The sequence below is a fragment of the Mustela nigripes genome, chromosome X (assembly GCF_022355385.1).
Source record: "Mustela nigripes isolate SB6536 chromosome X, MUSNIG.SB6536, whole genome shotgun sequence".
NCBI lineage: Eukaryota > Metazoa > Chordata > Mammalia > Carnivora > Mustelidae > Mustela > Mustela nigripes.
In genome coordinates this window covers 123,931,615-123,947,787 of record NC_081575.1, presented here as the reverse complement: position 1 = coordinate 123,947,787, position 16,173 = coordinate 123,931,615, and positions in this window count along the sequence as shown.

Below are 16,173 nucleotides of genomic sequence, written 5' to 3'. Positions count from 1 at the left end.
ATGATTATTTCAATGAAGTTTTTTTTTCTTTTTTTTAGGGGGGGGCGCCTGTTTTTCTTCTAACTCTGTCTTGTGGGTTTTTCCCAGACTTGTCTTTAAATGGAATGAGTGTCTATATATGTGTGTGTGTGTGTGTGTGTCTATAGGGACAAGCATATATATATTTACATGCACACACTCACCCATCTATAAAACGCAAAGTGCTTTCCCAAGAAGCCTTAGGTGTGAAGCGTGAAACCAGGACTGGGACGGACAGGGTTCGAATCTCTATATTTAAATCTTTAACGAGAGCGTCCACAGAAGGATGAAAAGGAAGCACGGGTTTGCGCCCTAAACATGGCATCCTCCTGAGCCCCGTGCCCTCCTCCGACGTCCCCCCTGGATTGCGGGGTCTGTGCAGGTGTCTGGTACGTAGCCCCCCGCCTCCCCTCGACCTCGGCCGGCTCCCTGCTTTTCCACGATGCCACAGACATCGGAGCAAGGCAGGCACGACGGCATCCCTGTCAGGGAATCGGGGAGAGCCTGTTGCAATCACTCATTGCCTCTCTCTTTCCTGAAGAGTTTGCTCGCTGGGGAGAAAAAAGAAAAAAATAAAAAGACCTTGGCTGACGTGAGTGTGGAATTCGTTACTGATGCTCCCCTGGAACAGCCGTGACAGGTAATTTTAAGTCTTGATTTTTTTTCTCTACCCACCCTGATGAGGGTCCTGACTGCGTCGACATCTGTACCAGACTGGAGATATTTCGAACACGGTCGCTCTTCTTCTGCAAAGGGTCATGAACCATGGAGAATGGGGTCCCGTTGCCAAGTCCCATTGGGGTCCGGGGAGTGGGGAGCTGGGGATGCCCTCCAGAAGGGTGCTTCATGCCTGGGTCCCCTTGCCTTGGCATGCACGCGTTTGTGAAATACAGACTAACTTTCAGTCCACGGAAGAAATAACGTGCCCCACTTCTGCCTATCTTCGTGGCTGTCCTTAAAAATCCCAAATATTGTCTATTTCTAGAGGGTTTAGACAGTTGTATACAGTGGCGGTCAAGTAAAATGGAGGCACTGGCTGAACTCCCATAGATGAGTAAGTAAATCTCTACCCATTTGGGGCAAATCTTCTGGCACTACCCATGAACACTCTTAGAAAGTTCTAGATTTGATACAGTAATTGCATATCTAGGACTCTCTCGCCGAGGGAAATCTCAGACCAAGAACAAAGAATCTCGAAAAAGACCCATTTGGAGATTGAGCGTGGGTTCAGCACACGTGGCATTGCTCATCGCTGGGGCGATGAGGTTATTGAGTAAGTGGGTGCTGGTCTGAACGTCTGATTATTTGGGAGTGGGTGGAATTAAGTTAAGAGAGATCACCACTTCAAATTTACGCACAAGAATAGTCACACATGACAATTCCAACAGACATTTAAATGGAGACAAGCCCACATAGCCACTGAATAATGCCTTTTCAATTTTAACGTGGCAGAACTCTTTCTGTGCCACCAAGAATGACACATTTGAGTACAGAAAATGGTTACAAGTATCCCAACAAACTTTTAATAGTATAAACAGAGTTAAGAGGAAAGCAATACACACACAACACATTGCATAAAAGATTATGGCTTCATAACCATAATATATAAAGAGTTTCTACAAAGCAATAAGAGCCAAACAGCTCAAAGAAAAAGTGGGCAGTATGGACTGACTTTCTATCGACTTCGTGGACAGAAATTCGCAAACGTTGTTTGGAGCATCTGCTCTGCTAAGCAACCAAATTGGGAAAGCCCAGAACCGGGTCACGTAAGACACCTGATCTCCCGTATAGACCGTATCTCGTAGTCTCCATATTATAGCTTTAGCTGTGAAGATAAAATGTACTTTGTATACTTTTTTGTTTTTCATGAGGGGAATTTCCATGAGGCCTTTCTGGTGGAGACAAGCCCTGCTGTGTAGCATCGTCACACACGTGGCCATGTGTGCAAATGTACCTGGCAGGTCTCTCACACCTGTGGTTTGGGTCTTTGGTCCAAGACACATCTACACCGTGATATGTCCCCGACATTAGCACTGCCCTTGGAGAGTGTGACACCGGTAAAGCCAACAGCTCATTCCCTGCACATATGATCGTGCTTTTTAGGCTCAGACCCTCAGAAACATCTGGGATTCAGTTCCCCCGGGAAAGAGCAAAGAGCTGGATTTTTCTCCGATTCCCATTAGCTTGTGGATTGCGCCTCCCGTTCTCAGTTCAAAGACGGCTTTTGTGAAAACCAAGTTAGCAAGCTCAGAATACACTGCGAGGAAAAAATACTACAAAACAGAAGTCTCTGTACGTTGTCAGTTCAGGCAGGAGTCAGGCCCGGGTCCCGGGGACGGAGTCTTGAGGCAGAGATAATAGTGGCAAAAATTCAAGGCAAAGGCGTTTTGTTTGCCGACTGAGAATGACGTGGAGAAAAGTAAATGATGCTGGCGTTTTATCGAAAGAGGCGAGTTCTTGGAATGGAAACTCGTTTCAGAAGTGCCCGTCCCCTCCCCGCTTCAGACTCGGTTAAAGACGCCCGGCTTTTGTTAACCATCTTGCTTTGCATTCTTTTATTCTCCGGATTCTATCTGTATTCTGGATTCTTCTGAGTCCCGTTTCTTGTCGGGGTGATGAACGATGAAACAAAGACCATCTCTCTCCTCTCTTGCTCAGAAAACTTGCCCCACAATTTTCCTTTTCTGGGGACATCCGAGACGCACCTTGCGGCGGCCGGAGCCGGAACGATCACCTTTCTCAGAGATGTGAGGTCCCTTTTCCTCTCCTGCGAATCCCGCTCCCAAAACGGCCAACGTTAATCTCTTTATTTTCTTAGGAGAGAGCGACCCGGCCGCTCCCGAGGCCAAAATGTGACACTTTGGTCGGGGGGGGGGGGGGACGTTTGCTCCCAATTGAACATCTTTCTGTCCCTCACCGCTCCCAGTCTTGAAGCATTTTATTATTTTTTTTTAAGTTTCTCCGGTGACCCACATGGCAGAGTGAAAGCCAGCTAATCGCCCTCTGTGGACTCGATAGTCCCCGGGAATTACGGCTCATTGAGATTTCACACGAATGGTAAACTCATCTACGCAGCCTCATCTGCAACTCCCGGGGGAACACAGGTCAGGAAAAATACACGAATTACAGAAAAACTCTGTTGTCATTTCCCTGTCGTGGGAGCGCCAAGCGTCCGGTTTCCAAGGATTCCCTGACATTCAGTAGCCTTTTTTTTTTTTTTTTTTTTTGAGGGTGAGGATGTGTTATTCTGTAATGTGAGCGGTTGAAAATATTCAGAAAGAGTTAAATAATGAAATAAAACGGAGACAAGGCGTACAGAACAGGGCCATTAAAAATTGAACCGCTGGAGGCAGTGGGCGCCCCGTTCTTGGACTTTGGATATTTTCTCCGGATCTGACAGAGACCTAGTTCAATTACCTCCAGGGCAGAGGGTAAGCTGTATTTCTGCAATTCCACTTTTTTAATTGATAGGTGGAGCTTTGTTGGGAATGATAGAATAAGGCCAAATGTTCCTCACTGTACTGCTCATCCGGATGCCTACGGTTTCTCCGGGTTCCCGCAAATGAAAAGGGGATCTTGTGCTTTTGCGGGGATGAAATGTCCACCAGAGGCGAACCTATGCAGACAGAAAGGGGGTTCGTGGTTGAATGGCGGATGGAGGTGGTGGGTGGGGGACGGGTCTTCCTGCACGGTGTCGTTTGGGGGGGGCGGTGAACCGTTCTCCAACCCACGCTTCTACGTGTGCACAAGTCTGGGAATAGTTTGACGTCCAAGGAATGATACACTTTTATGGGAAAACTGTATAGTGTGTAAAGGATAACCCCAATAAAGCCATTTTTACAAAGAGAAAACACGGAGTGCAGATAACACCTCGAAGGGATAGACAAACGTCTTCTGAAGACGAGGGTAAAAACGGGCAGGACAGACACACGGAAGAACACACAGGACGTCTCAACCCGCAGCCACCCACGGACCACGTCTCGTGTGGGGCACACTGTGGGCCGTAGGGCGGCTCCCGGGGGGTCCCCGGTGGTTCCCGGTTTTCGACACGGTGTGGTTATCTCGCGCGCGGCACGTGGCTAGGAAGAAGGGGGTGTCTCATTACGAATTTCCTTGACCTGTGCTTCTCCCGTTCCTACACCGTGGCCCAGCCTCGGTGTCTGACGAGCCCAGTACGAGATGTCACGCGCTGTCAGGATAACGCGTGGCTGGAGATCATGTGCAGATTTTGCTGTCGCTGCTGAATTTAAATCCTGATTGTAAGTGTGGGCCACCGCCCACCCCCAACCCCTACAGACTCCAAGCCGGGTCCTGAAGAGAAACTCAGACCCTCCCCTTTCCCTCTTGGTGAAACCCAGGGGAGGCACCATTTGCCTCGGCAAAGGAGAAACACAGAACAGAGAACAAAGCTGTCCCCACAGAAGGGATGCTGTTCTGTGGCCGGAAAAGGTCCCAGAGGCTGCCCACAATAAAGTCCTACAAATTTCAGGTGCAGAGAAGGAATTCACCCCAGTCAGCCACCAAAAGACACACCCTCGAGGGGCCAGCACGTCCAGAATCGAGGAGACCCTCAAGCACACATGGGTGGCTGAGCCTTTCCAAGAAACAGCCTAAAAACAAAAATGTCACTGTCGGGAAAGGAGTGGACCCTCCGCTCGAGGAGGGCAATGCAGAGAAGGAAGAACTGCACATTTTCCTGACTCTTGTCTCCTGGGTCCTCTGGCACCTGCACTCACGTTCTGGCTTAAGGGCGACGACCAGTCGCATGGGCAGTGTGGGGAGTCCCCGGAAGGCTTCGTGCGATCAGGACTCTCTCGGCTACTGGGGTACTCGAGAATGCTGACGCTGAAAGAAAATAAAAAAGAGAGAATTCTGATCTTGAATGTCAGTATTCCCACCCAAGCTGTTGGTCAGTCTTCGGCGTTTCCAAGTCTGGTAATTCTCATTTTGAATTTTTCCTTAAAGAAGAACGTCTTAAGACTCTTGTTTTATGTCTGTCCGTATTGTACGTCTGGAGGCAGATAGACTCAGTAAGCAGCAGACGGTAGTTTGGGATCGAAAGCCCCTCGTCCTCTCAAAGAGCATCCCTAAAGATGAACAGGAAGGAACTCAGGTCTCGTGGCCTCAGGTGCGTAGCAGTCCTCATTACCACAGAGAGAAATGGTTCTCAGGCTCATTATCAGTGTCCCGGGGTAGTTGTGAAAACGGCCACAGACTAGGGTGGAGAACATTAGAACAATAGGAATCCATCCTTCCCCAGCTCTGGAGACCAGAGTTCTGAGATCCCGGTGGGGCAGGGATGCGGAGATCCAGGCGGGGCAGGACTACGGAGATGCAGGCGGGGCCGGGCTGGGCTCCCTCCCGAGGCTCCAGGGGAAGGTTCTTCCTGCCTCTTCCAGCTTCTGGGGCTCCCGGCGTCCCTGGGGACGAAACTCATCTTTGAGTCTCTAGTCTCAGGCTAAGTGTCCTGCTCTCAAGGGCATCCACACCACAAGCTCACGGTGGGCAGGGTGTGCTGGACCACCGTGGGCATCCACACATCCAACCACAGGGTCTTAGCGGGTTGAACCAACCAACGGCTGCTTCCACGAGTTCCTGCTGGACCTGACTTTGCTCCCAGGTGGGTTTCATCTGACGGAACCAGCTTCTGGTGGTGGGCGACCCCCTCGGAAGGGCTCCCAGAGATGCCGGTTTCCTGCGGTGCCTGCTTTTATGTGATCCCTGTCCCTGGAGGACAGACTGGGCCCAACAATTTGGGTCTTACCATGAGCCATGTCAAAAGGGATGAGTTGTGTCCTGTGAGATGATGTGACCTTCCCCCTCCCCCTCTCCCTCTCTCTGCCCTTGTTCTGGGGAAATCAAGGTGCCGTGCTGGGAGGTGTCCCAGGCAGGAGCCCCTGGGCTTTCATGAAGGGTTGCCCACGCATTGTTTGCACGCCACAGGGACCTGAACCTCGCACGCGCTCTCTGACACTGCGTAGCCGGCAGCCCCAAGTTCCAGGACGTCTGCCTGCCTCCCCACGCTAACAGGATAGGTGATGGTCTTCTTGGGCCAGACCTAACAACTCCTCGTGCCGTGGCATCAGCAGCCCTGTGCACCCCAGCTCACTGCCGGCCGTCTGCTGGGCTCGTTGCCACAGCTCTTCTCACCTGGCTGTTGCTGCCCCCAGAGCTGTCCCCAAAAATCCATATGTGGAAGCCCTCCCTACCCACAAGGGGACGAGGTGGGGTCTTAGGGTTGAGTGACATCATGATGGGTTCCCAGTGGAGAGACTCATGTCCTTATAAGAAGAGGAGGAGATATCAGAACTCTTTCGTCTCTCCAGCACGTGAGGACACAGGAGAAAGATGGGGTCTACGTGCCAAGGAGCCAGGCCTTGGGACAAAGCAGTCTCTGCCCCGCCTGGAACTCAGACTCGCCGCCTCCACAATGGCAGGAAATAAAAGTCTACTGTTTAAGCCGCCCCGTCCACGGCTTTCTGCCATGGAAGCCGACGCGGAGCGATGCAGGGGCCCCGTGTGGGTGCATTCTGACATCCGTATGAGTCTGCTAGCACTGCTAGGACAAAGAGCCCCCAGAAATGTCCTGTCTCTGGGTTCTGGAGACCAGAACTCCCAGACCAAGGTATCTTCAGGGTTGGTTCCTTCTGTCGTTTCTGGGGCCGCGTCTGTCTGCGCCTCCCTGTTAGCTTTTAGTGTCCCTCTGGCCGCCCTGGGCGTCCTGTGGCTTGCAGAAAGGGCGCCCTGACCGCCAGCTTCTTGGACACGTGGTCCCGTCTCGGGGGGCGCCCTGGCAGCATCTTCTGTCTCTTCCTGAAAGCAGGGCTTGCCTTGTTTGGAAGGAGAGCCCGTCCTCATGCCTGCAACCCAATGGGAGCCTCGAGGAGAAGAGAATAAGGGGCGTCTGACCAGAAGAAGCCCACACCCCGGACCCCACGTGGCCGCGGCCGCCCTCCGTGCTCACCCAGGCACCAATCCTCCAGAAGGGCGTGCAGGTGACTTTCCAGACTCCCAGACTCTCTCACTGCAGACTCGGATGGTTCATCGCCTTTAATTTGGGTAAATGAGTATTGGCTGAGGGTCAGCATAGATTTTCGGGTTATTTAAAGGACGTTTCACGCTTTTTCCCCGGGATCATGAGTTACATGCCTCACCTGTCAGGCGGGACGGGTCCAGAGCCCCGCACGATGGAAGACGGAAGACGGAGGCACCTTTCTTGATGCCGCGTCTCGCCCCTTCCTGTCCATCACCCCTGTAGTGTGCGGGGCGTCCCTCGACGGAGCCTGGGAACTCAGCCTGGTGCAAACGGATTTTACATTTTACAGATGTTTCCGGCACCGAGGGAAATGGGACATGGAACTGAGGGGCAGGAAAAAAAAAAAATGACAGATTAAGGATCTGCTCTATTTTGGTCTCATGGAGAATATTTTCCCCGCGAGGTTGTAGGCTGCTTCCAGTTAACGACTTTAAAAGGCAGCTGTGTCTGCGGGCGGTGAGCCTTGGCACTCAGTCTTCCCTGGCACCGCCAGCGTCCGATTCTGGGTCTTTCCAGACCTGCCAAGAGGGTGGCTGGTCCTTCTGCTGCTGCCGCAGCCTGATACGGGCTCTCTGCATACTTCGGGGGGACCCTTGTCTGCTGAGCTGGGGGTACTCAGCGCAGACAGCTGGGACACGGGACCCACCCAGCAAGGACTGCTGCAGCCTGCTTGCGTCGAGCAGGACACAGCCCCCGGGTGCACGGTCGCGTCCTGCCAGGGCCTGGAATTTCACCCATGGTCCACCCGCCACCCCAGGGAGCTGGTCATTCCCTAATGAACAGCTTGGCGTTCAGGGAGCTGCTTTACCATTAAGGCTGCACAAAAGATCCCAGGGTCCCGGACCCCCTCGGAGCCCCCAGAAATGAACCGACCTTGGAGAGGAGCCCCCAGAGCTGTGCGGGGAGAGGCCACAAAAGAGCTCCGTTTACCCCAAACTGCGGATTCCGCACACCGTAGTGGCAGTGCTCACGGGTGTGCAGACAACCACATTCCGAAGCAAAGCCATGCGTTTGCACACACTTTTTAGCTACAAATGTGTAAGAATGTGGTGATCCAACATTTTTTTTTTTTTTAATGTACACACGGGGGTTGTTTCACGCTCAGATAACTGAGGTCGAGGAAAATCTACTTTTCAGAGCTCGCACCTCCCTTTTTATGTCCTCGATCAGGGCCTGTGTCCTGTTCCTGGTGGCTTCCCTGGCCTCTCCGGATCGGACGCAGCCCCTGCAGGTCTGCATGAATGAGGGTGAAGCCCTCGGAGTCGCGAACTCTGGGGCCGTGCCCCACGTCCCCCGACCAATGAAAGACCACGTCCCTTGAGAGAGCATTTCCAGGATCCTTTGTTCTTGTCATCGATCGTGAGTTTTAGTATTTTTCTCTAAAGGAAAACGTAGCAAGGATCCCAGGCACGTCCCCGTGCACACGCACAGATGTCTGATGGGAAGGACGGCCGTGCGCTGAACTAAACACATTTCTGGGCACAGACTCGTGCTGACCGGTTGTCCGTGTGGGTCCCAGAGGAAGCTGGGGTCACGCAGGTCTGTTGCACACACGCGAGCTAACTGGTCGTCCATGTGGGTCTCAGAGGAAGCTGGACGTTTCCATCCGACACGTGGAGGTGCCCACGGACTTAGAACAGCTTTTCACATATGCTCGCGGATTCGGAGACCAGAGCAAGCATATGTGAACGGCTCGGGGCTTAGGGACAGGATCCCCCTAGTGAAATGTCACCGCAGACTCCTCGGTCGTCAGGATGCACCCATGATCGTCACGTCTGGGCTGACACGACTTACGTGCTCGCTCTGGAGACACATGTGCCCCGATCCCGATTAGCAGCGTGCCACTCAGTCCGGTGACATCGTGTCCGGTGACATCGTGCTCGGTGGCTGTCCCCATCTGCCGCTCTCGGACAAGCAGAAAGTGGGGGAGACGTGATTTACGGCGCAGGACCGACGTCGGCACCCTGCACGACGGAACGGTCCCTCATCGCCTGTCTACACCCATCGTCCGATGAAGGGGGAACATTTATGTCAAGAGGGAGCCGCCGGTTTCTTCATCCGTAACTGTCACGGGCGATGTTACCAAGGTGCCCGGGAATCACGCGGGAGCAACAGAAAATCTGCCAGAAGAGTCACGAAATGAAGAAAAAAAATTAGAGCAATTATCCGTCTTAACGAGCCCACAACCCTTGTGTTGTCATTCACCAAGTACATAACGTGCAGCCTGAGCTTTCTGCCTGTGGCGTTTTTTAAAACGGAATTTCATATGCAAACAAAAATAGATCTCTCTTAAACTGATTGTTTCCGAAGTTTTTAGTGTGCGAGGCAAGGGGAAGGGGGAGGGGGCCGGGCTCGGTTTTGACTTTTCTGGGCTTCAGAATGGAGTCCCTGCTGCTCTGCAGAAGGCTTCTGGGTTCTTGGAGATAAACTCGGAGGCCGCGCAGCTGCGGAAAGCGACGCCTCTTGCAGGCGGCTAGCGGGGGACCGCCCCGCGGTGTCTCAGCCACGTGTGCGTGCACGCAGCCCCGGGTGCTCCTCACCCTTTGTCTTGCTTCCAGCCCCCTCCCACGTCCTCCGTCCCATCTAGGGGAGTGGGGCCGTACCCTCTTGGAACCCGCGGGAGAGAGGACCCGGCGAATCTGCATTCGAAGCTGCCTCTGTCTCTCCTGGGGGGCGTCTCTCTAGCCCAGAATACTTACCAGTGTGACCTTCCCTGTTCTCCTCTGTAAAGTGAGAGTAATTATATGCACCCTTCGGGGTTGTTCCGAGGGACTGAGGGAATGTGTACAAAGCTCCACAGAGCACGCCCGAGCCAGAAAAGGTGCTCAATAAACTAACGGCAGTGCTACTTACGATGAGAATAATAAGTGTGTGTTGCTGTAAGGTGGGCCGTGTGCACAGACGGTTCTGGATGGGACAGACGCTGCTCTTCCTCAGGACACACGTGCTCGTGTCTGGAGACTCTGTGGTCCTCTTCAGGGGGGAGGGTGCTCCTGGCCTCTGGTGGATGGAGACAGGGACACTGCTCATCTCCCAACACTGCCCGTGATGTCCCAAAGCAGAATCACCAAGAGACACAGGTTAATAGTGGCTTTGCTTGGGAGACTCTATCTATCTATCTACCTATCTATCATCTATCTATCATCTATCTTATGCATCCATCCATCCAACCATCCGTACATCATATCTATCTCTATCTATCTAATCTAATCATATCCATCCATCCATCCATCCATCCATCCATCCATTCACCCAATGATCCATTCATCCAACCAGTCATCCATCTATCCTTATATTCTATCTATCTATCTATCTATCTATCTATCATCTCTCTATCCATTCATTCACACAGCCACCAAGCCATCCACTCAACCATTCATCCATCCATCCATCCATCCATCCACCATCCATCCATCCATCCATCCATCCATCCTATCATATTTATCCTGTCTATCTATCTATCTGCCCATCCATCCATCCACCATCAACCATCCATCATGTCTACCTATCTACTTATGTATCATCCATCAACATCATCAATCTGTTGACCCAACCACCTTCTCATCCACCAGTCCTTCTGTCCATCACCTTTCTCTTTCTCTCTCATGCTATTCCTAATAGTGTTTTGAAACCAGGGACAGTATTGCTCTCCCCCAGGAGCAATGTCTGGACACATTTTTGGTTGTCACACTTGGAGGCGGGGGTGCTCCAGGGACTCACTGAATGGTGACCAGGGATGCTGCAGATGTCCCCTGTTTCATAGGATGACCCCCAACCCCACCAAATGATCTGGCCATCAATGTTACCATGGGGCAGAGGTTGAGAAACTGCATTTGCTTAGTGATGACCTGAGGGGAGACACAAAAAACATGTAGAACCACAAGCATATCTAGTGGTTCTTTGTCCTCTCTCCTAGACAGGAGGCAAGGATGGTTCCTTGCTGGGGTGAGGAGGTGGCTCAGCTGGTTGAGTCCCATTCTTGGTTTCAGTCAGGTCATGATCTCAGGATGGTGAGATTGAGCCCTGTTTGGGGTTCCATGCTCAGCGGGGCGTCTGCTTGAAGACTCTCACCCTGTGGCCCACCCCCCGCTTGCTCATGTGCACACACACACTCTCTCTAAAACAAAAAAAGACAAAACAAAACAAAACAAAAAAAAAAAAGAATGGTGAATTGCTGCTGTGGAAGAAAGAGCTTGCAATCGGATTCCACTCTGTAAACAGGGTATGGCTGTTTGAATTGCCGAACGGGGCCGTCTGGTCCCTGCCACAGAGTTCACCAGAGATCATCATCTTCTTCAGCTCCACTGGAAGCCAAGCAAATTGCAAGGATTCGGGACAGTATGACGGAAAAACACGGGAGGCTGTCTCTTCCAGAATGCGGTGAAATTCGGTGGGAGGAGATGGTTATGTGAACCCGGTGAACAGAAACACTTTGTCAAAACTCAGAAGCTCTTGACGGCTCCCAGTCCATCAGACAAGGGAAAACAGCTCACTACTGTCCCTCAGCTGCTCCGGCCATGCTGCTGACCACAGGCTACGACCTTCAGAGGGACTTTGTGGCGAATTTAAAAATAGGAGAAGGCCCAGCGCCAACCCCTGTCTGCAGAACACCTGTTGCTTGTAGCAGGCGCCTCTGTTGACTTAATTATGACATTGGCCCAGGGGCAGAAAAACAGGGGGGTTGTGCGGACACAACAGGCAAACGCAATGTTGAGGATTCCTTTCTGAGTAAAGAGGGTCGGTTCTCAGAGTAGGTTTTTGGAAATCACTTAAAGCATTTCCAATGAGGTATTTACTGAGGGCTGTTTCCTGTCTCTTTTTCTTACACAGAACACCCCCGTCACGGCAACCATTTCCTCATATTATAACCTGAGGGACCACTGAGTCACAGAGCCCTGCCTGGAACACTGGGTGATAGAGCCCCAGCAGGATCTCTGACAACCTCCTGTGTCTGTAAACGGGGCTGCGTGTTCACCTCCGGCTCCCCTTAAGACATGGCCCTACCAAGGTCACATCTGGCTTCAGGGCCGATCTTCCTTTCTCCAAATTAGGGCAGCGGGGGGTGGGGGGGGATTCTAAAATTTATGCAATCAGCAGACTTTTCCTCATGCAGTGTTCAGTTTTTTAATTTGCATGCAGACAATGCTTTTGAGCCAAAGGGCTCACACATGCCTTTGGGGTAGATGAGTTGTACTAGGTGTCAGAAGAGGATATGCAAGATTGTCTCCGCTGATGTCTGGGACACAGGGAAGCATCCTATGGTCAAAGGTCTTCACAACGAAGGCTATGGGAGGGGAACAAGGAGCTGGAAGACCACAGAGCAGAAACCTACATCTCCTATCCTTGTGCACTTTCTTGCACAAACTTCTCTAGAGCTCACGGACGGAATCCTGAGTGTGTCAGAAGGACTGGATTCAGGCGATGCATTCATTATCCCGTATCCATGAACATACTCATACGTTTTACCCATTGATTGCACTGTGTCGACTGCAGTGACTGATTTGGAAATGTGGGTTCGGCCTTGAGTTTCTGAGATCAACCTCTCTTGGCCATGGCCTGTTAGTCTTTTAAAATCAGTACTTTTGGATTCTGTTTTGTTGAAAGTCTGTTGGTAATTCCTGTCTGTGTTCATGGCACAGGTTGGTCTATCATTTTCCTTTGTTGTAATATTTTTTCTCTAGTTTTGATTATCAGAATAATAGAAGACTCACAGAATGAGTTAGGAAGCCCCCCCACCCCCACACGCACACCCACCCCCTTTTACTGCTAAAAGTGTTTGTGAAGGAGTGGTTGTTCCTCCTACCTGGTAGAATTTGCTAAACCATCTGAGCCTGGAGATTTCTTGGTGGACAGATGATTCATTACCACCGTAATCTCTATGTGACATATGTAAGACTACTGGTGTCTTCTATTTTTTCTCGTGTAAGCTTTAGCAATGTCTGTCTTCCGAGGAATCTGTTTCAGGGTTGTTAAGTTCATGAGTATGTAGTTCTTGGTAACATTCCCCTTGGTATCCTTCTGATGTTGGTCTGGAACTTCTTCCTTCATAAAATAATTTGTTACAGAACCTTCCTCTCCTGTTTTTCCTCCCACATCAAAAATGACTCTCTCCCGGTTTCTTGGCTCTCTTACATCCAGACCCTGTACCCAACCTACATCTACAGGGACTCAGAGTCAGCTGATTTGCCTCTCCCCATCTCCAGGGGCATCTCTGCTTGGGGGAATCTCATCCAGTCCAATGGCTTCCCCTGGTGATTCCCAAATGAAGGGAATATCTCTAGCTGTTCCTGACCTGAGACTCCAATCTGATGGGCTACTCAACACGTCCAAGGTCTCAACATGTCACAAAATAAACAAGTGCCAAACACGCAACAAACAGCCTCCAAACACACCCTCTGTGTCTTCTGCCATGTTGGTAAATGGAGCACCATTTCGGGTTGAGTGCCATGTGCTTGTCCCAGCCCAACCCCACCATACAGCCTTTTCTCTTATGCCTTATTTTTAATACACAAGCAAGTCCCGTTGGTTCCAGTTCCAAAGCACATTCCAAACTTGACCCAGTCTTACTATCATCCCTGCTCCCCACTTGTCAACCCTCACCTGGGTGTCGACAGACCCCTCCTGGCTGGTGATTTCCATCCCTCCAACATCTCTCCCCTTCTCTCTACTGTCCACAGAGCAGCCGGGGAGGGAACAGGGCTGTTGGAACACACAAATCCTCCCTCCACAAATCATCCATGACCTCTCCTCAAGCTCATGAAAGCCCAAAGCCCTTACCTTGTAAGACCCTTTCCAGCTCACCCTCTTCTTCAATGGCTACTGTGTCCATTCTCTCCTGTCCTCCTGTGATGTCTCAACATGACAGATCGATGTCATCTTTGTCTTTGTTTCGTCTGCTTGGAATCTCCTTTCCCCACACGGTCTCCGCTACACCTTTCCATTTCTGAAAGTATCACCTCCCTTGATGCTCTTCGTTAAAGAGCTTGGGGGGCTTTGATTCCTAGTCTTTCGGTGTACGTCTCCCCACATGAAATTACAAGTGATTTGTAAAATTCACGCATCCGTTTCCTGTCCATGTTTCCCGATGAATCACGAGCTCCGTGAGAATAGGGAATGTGCCTGATTTGTCTCTGTACCCCCAGCATCTGGTCCGTGTACGCCGCTTTATAAACGCACGGATTCATTTCCTGTTGCTGCTGTAACGCGAGCCGTCGTTGCAAACAGTACCGCCCATTATCCCAAGGTTGTGCTGGGCCCCAAGTCCAGCACGATGTGGGTGGCTTGCCTGTGCCCTCTGCTCATGGTGCTTCAAGGTCAAAATCAAGGAGTTGACGCCGGGGGGGCTCTTATCAGGGGCTCTGAGGAAGAATTTGCTTTCAAAGCTCATTCAGGTTTTTGGGCCAAATCCAGCTTTTCTGGGATTGTGGGAGGGACGTCTCTTCCTTGAGGGCTGCTGCCCAGGGTTGGTCTTCACTCTGGAGACTCACCTGTGCACCTGTCACCTTCCATGAAGTCCCCTCCGGTAACGACAGGTGTCAACCGTGTCACATTTGGAATTTCTCTGACTCCAGCCAGAGAAAATTCGCTGCTTCTTAAAGGTCCATGTGATTCGACACAGCCCACCCAGAGGATGCAGGATCGCGTCCCCTTCTCATGGTCTCTCTTTAATTACATCCGTGAAGTCCCCTTTGCTGGGTAAGGAAACAATGACGGTTGCCAGGGGTGAGGGTGTGGACGTCTGGTGGGGGGCACAGCTCTGCCTACCAGAGTGCTCACCAAGTACTTGCTGACCACACGAAGAACCCATGTGGACCATCTTCTCTTCCCAGGTGGGCCCCAGGGGCAGCGCGGAAGCCAGGCGGGGCAGAGTGGTCAGAGGAAGGAACTGATTTCTTCTGCACTCTGGAGACCTGACCTTTGTCACACAAGCTCAGCTGGGTTGGAAAGGCGCTCAGTGGCCAGTCTGAACATCGTTGCGGAACAGACAATTGTCAAAATCTCCGATCGTCCTCCAGGGACCTGATGCATGTGGCTGAGGGGTGGGTATGGGCCGATGTGGGCACCCCAGGACCTCCTCCTCTGGAGGAGACAGCCGGGGCCTCTGAGTGCTCCTCCATCATTTACCAGATGCACCTGTGACCTTGGGGGTGCCCTAACCAAGCCCCTTCTGGGCTGTGAACAACCACCTTTCTAAAGCCAGGAAGTCAGGGTCCAGAAACACGCCAATGGAGACACCTCTGGTCACCTGAACCAGCTGCTGTGTGTCCTGAAGCCCCTGAAACGCTGGGGGTCCCCATGTGTCCCCAAAGTCTCCCCCCTTCCCTTCCTATCCCTTCTACTCTCGGGAACCCCTCCTCATGGACACGCCCTGACGTGGCCTTTCCAATCCTCACGCAAACTCCGGATCATGGGGAGCACACTGAGAAGAGAGAATTGGGTGGGGGGCTGGGTGGGGGCTTTTTCCCTGGCCCAGAGGCCACCATCACCCACGCACGTGTTTGCCACAACCGGCACCTGCTTCCTCCCGTCGCTGAAGGTGCAGCCCACCCAGATGGGCATGAGCCAGCCTGGAGACCTACTGGCCGGTGTCGGGGTCAGGCGGTCCCTTTGGGTGGTGCAGGGGCAGACACAGAGGTGGGCGAAGGAAGGAATGCGCGGAGTAACGCAGGCCAGGCCCTTGCCTGCCACGGGGGGGGGCGGGACGGAAGGCCCAGCTCCTTCCCCGCTCGCTGGAAGGATCCTCCGGCCATTATGGGCCGACGCAGCCGCCTTCCTCCCTGGGGCTTCCCCGCCTGTGGGACGCAGCGGGACCCACGACCAGGCCTCCAAGTGCAGAAACGGGGAGCTGGCTTCCTCTGCGCAAGGGCCCAAGTCCCGCCTTGTCGGGGTCCTGGGCGGGACAGGGCCTTCTCCCCCTCAGGCCCTCCCGCCCCACAGCCCCCCAGTGCCCCCTCCCTGGGCCGCGGCTGGGTGGAGACGCCGCGCCCCCTCCCCCGCAGCCGGCGCGTTTGCGTTTGGAGAGGCCTCAGGCTGGCGCTCCCTTCCCCCACCCGGCGCGCCCCTCCCCCGCGCGCTGCGGGCTCGGGCGGCGAGGAGGGGGCGGTGCCGAGCACCGAGGT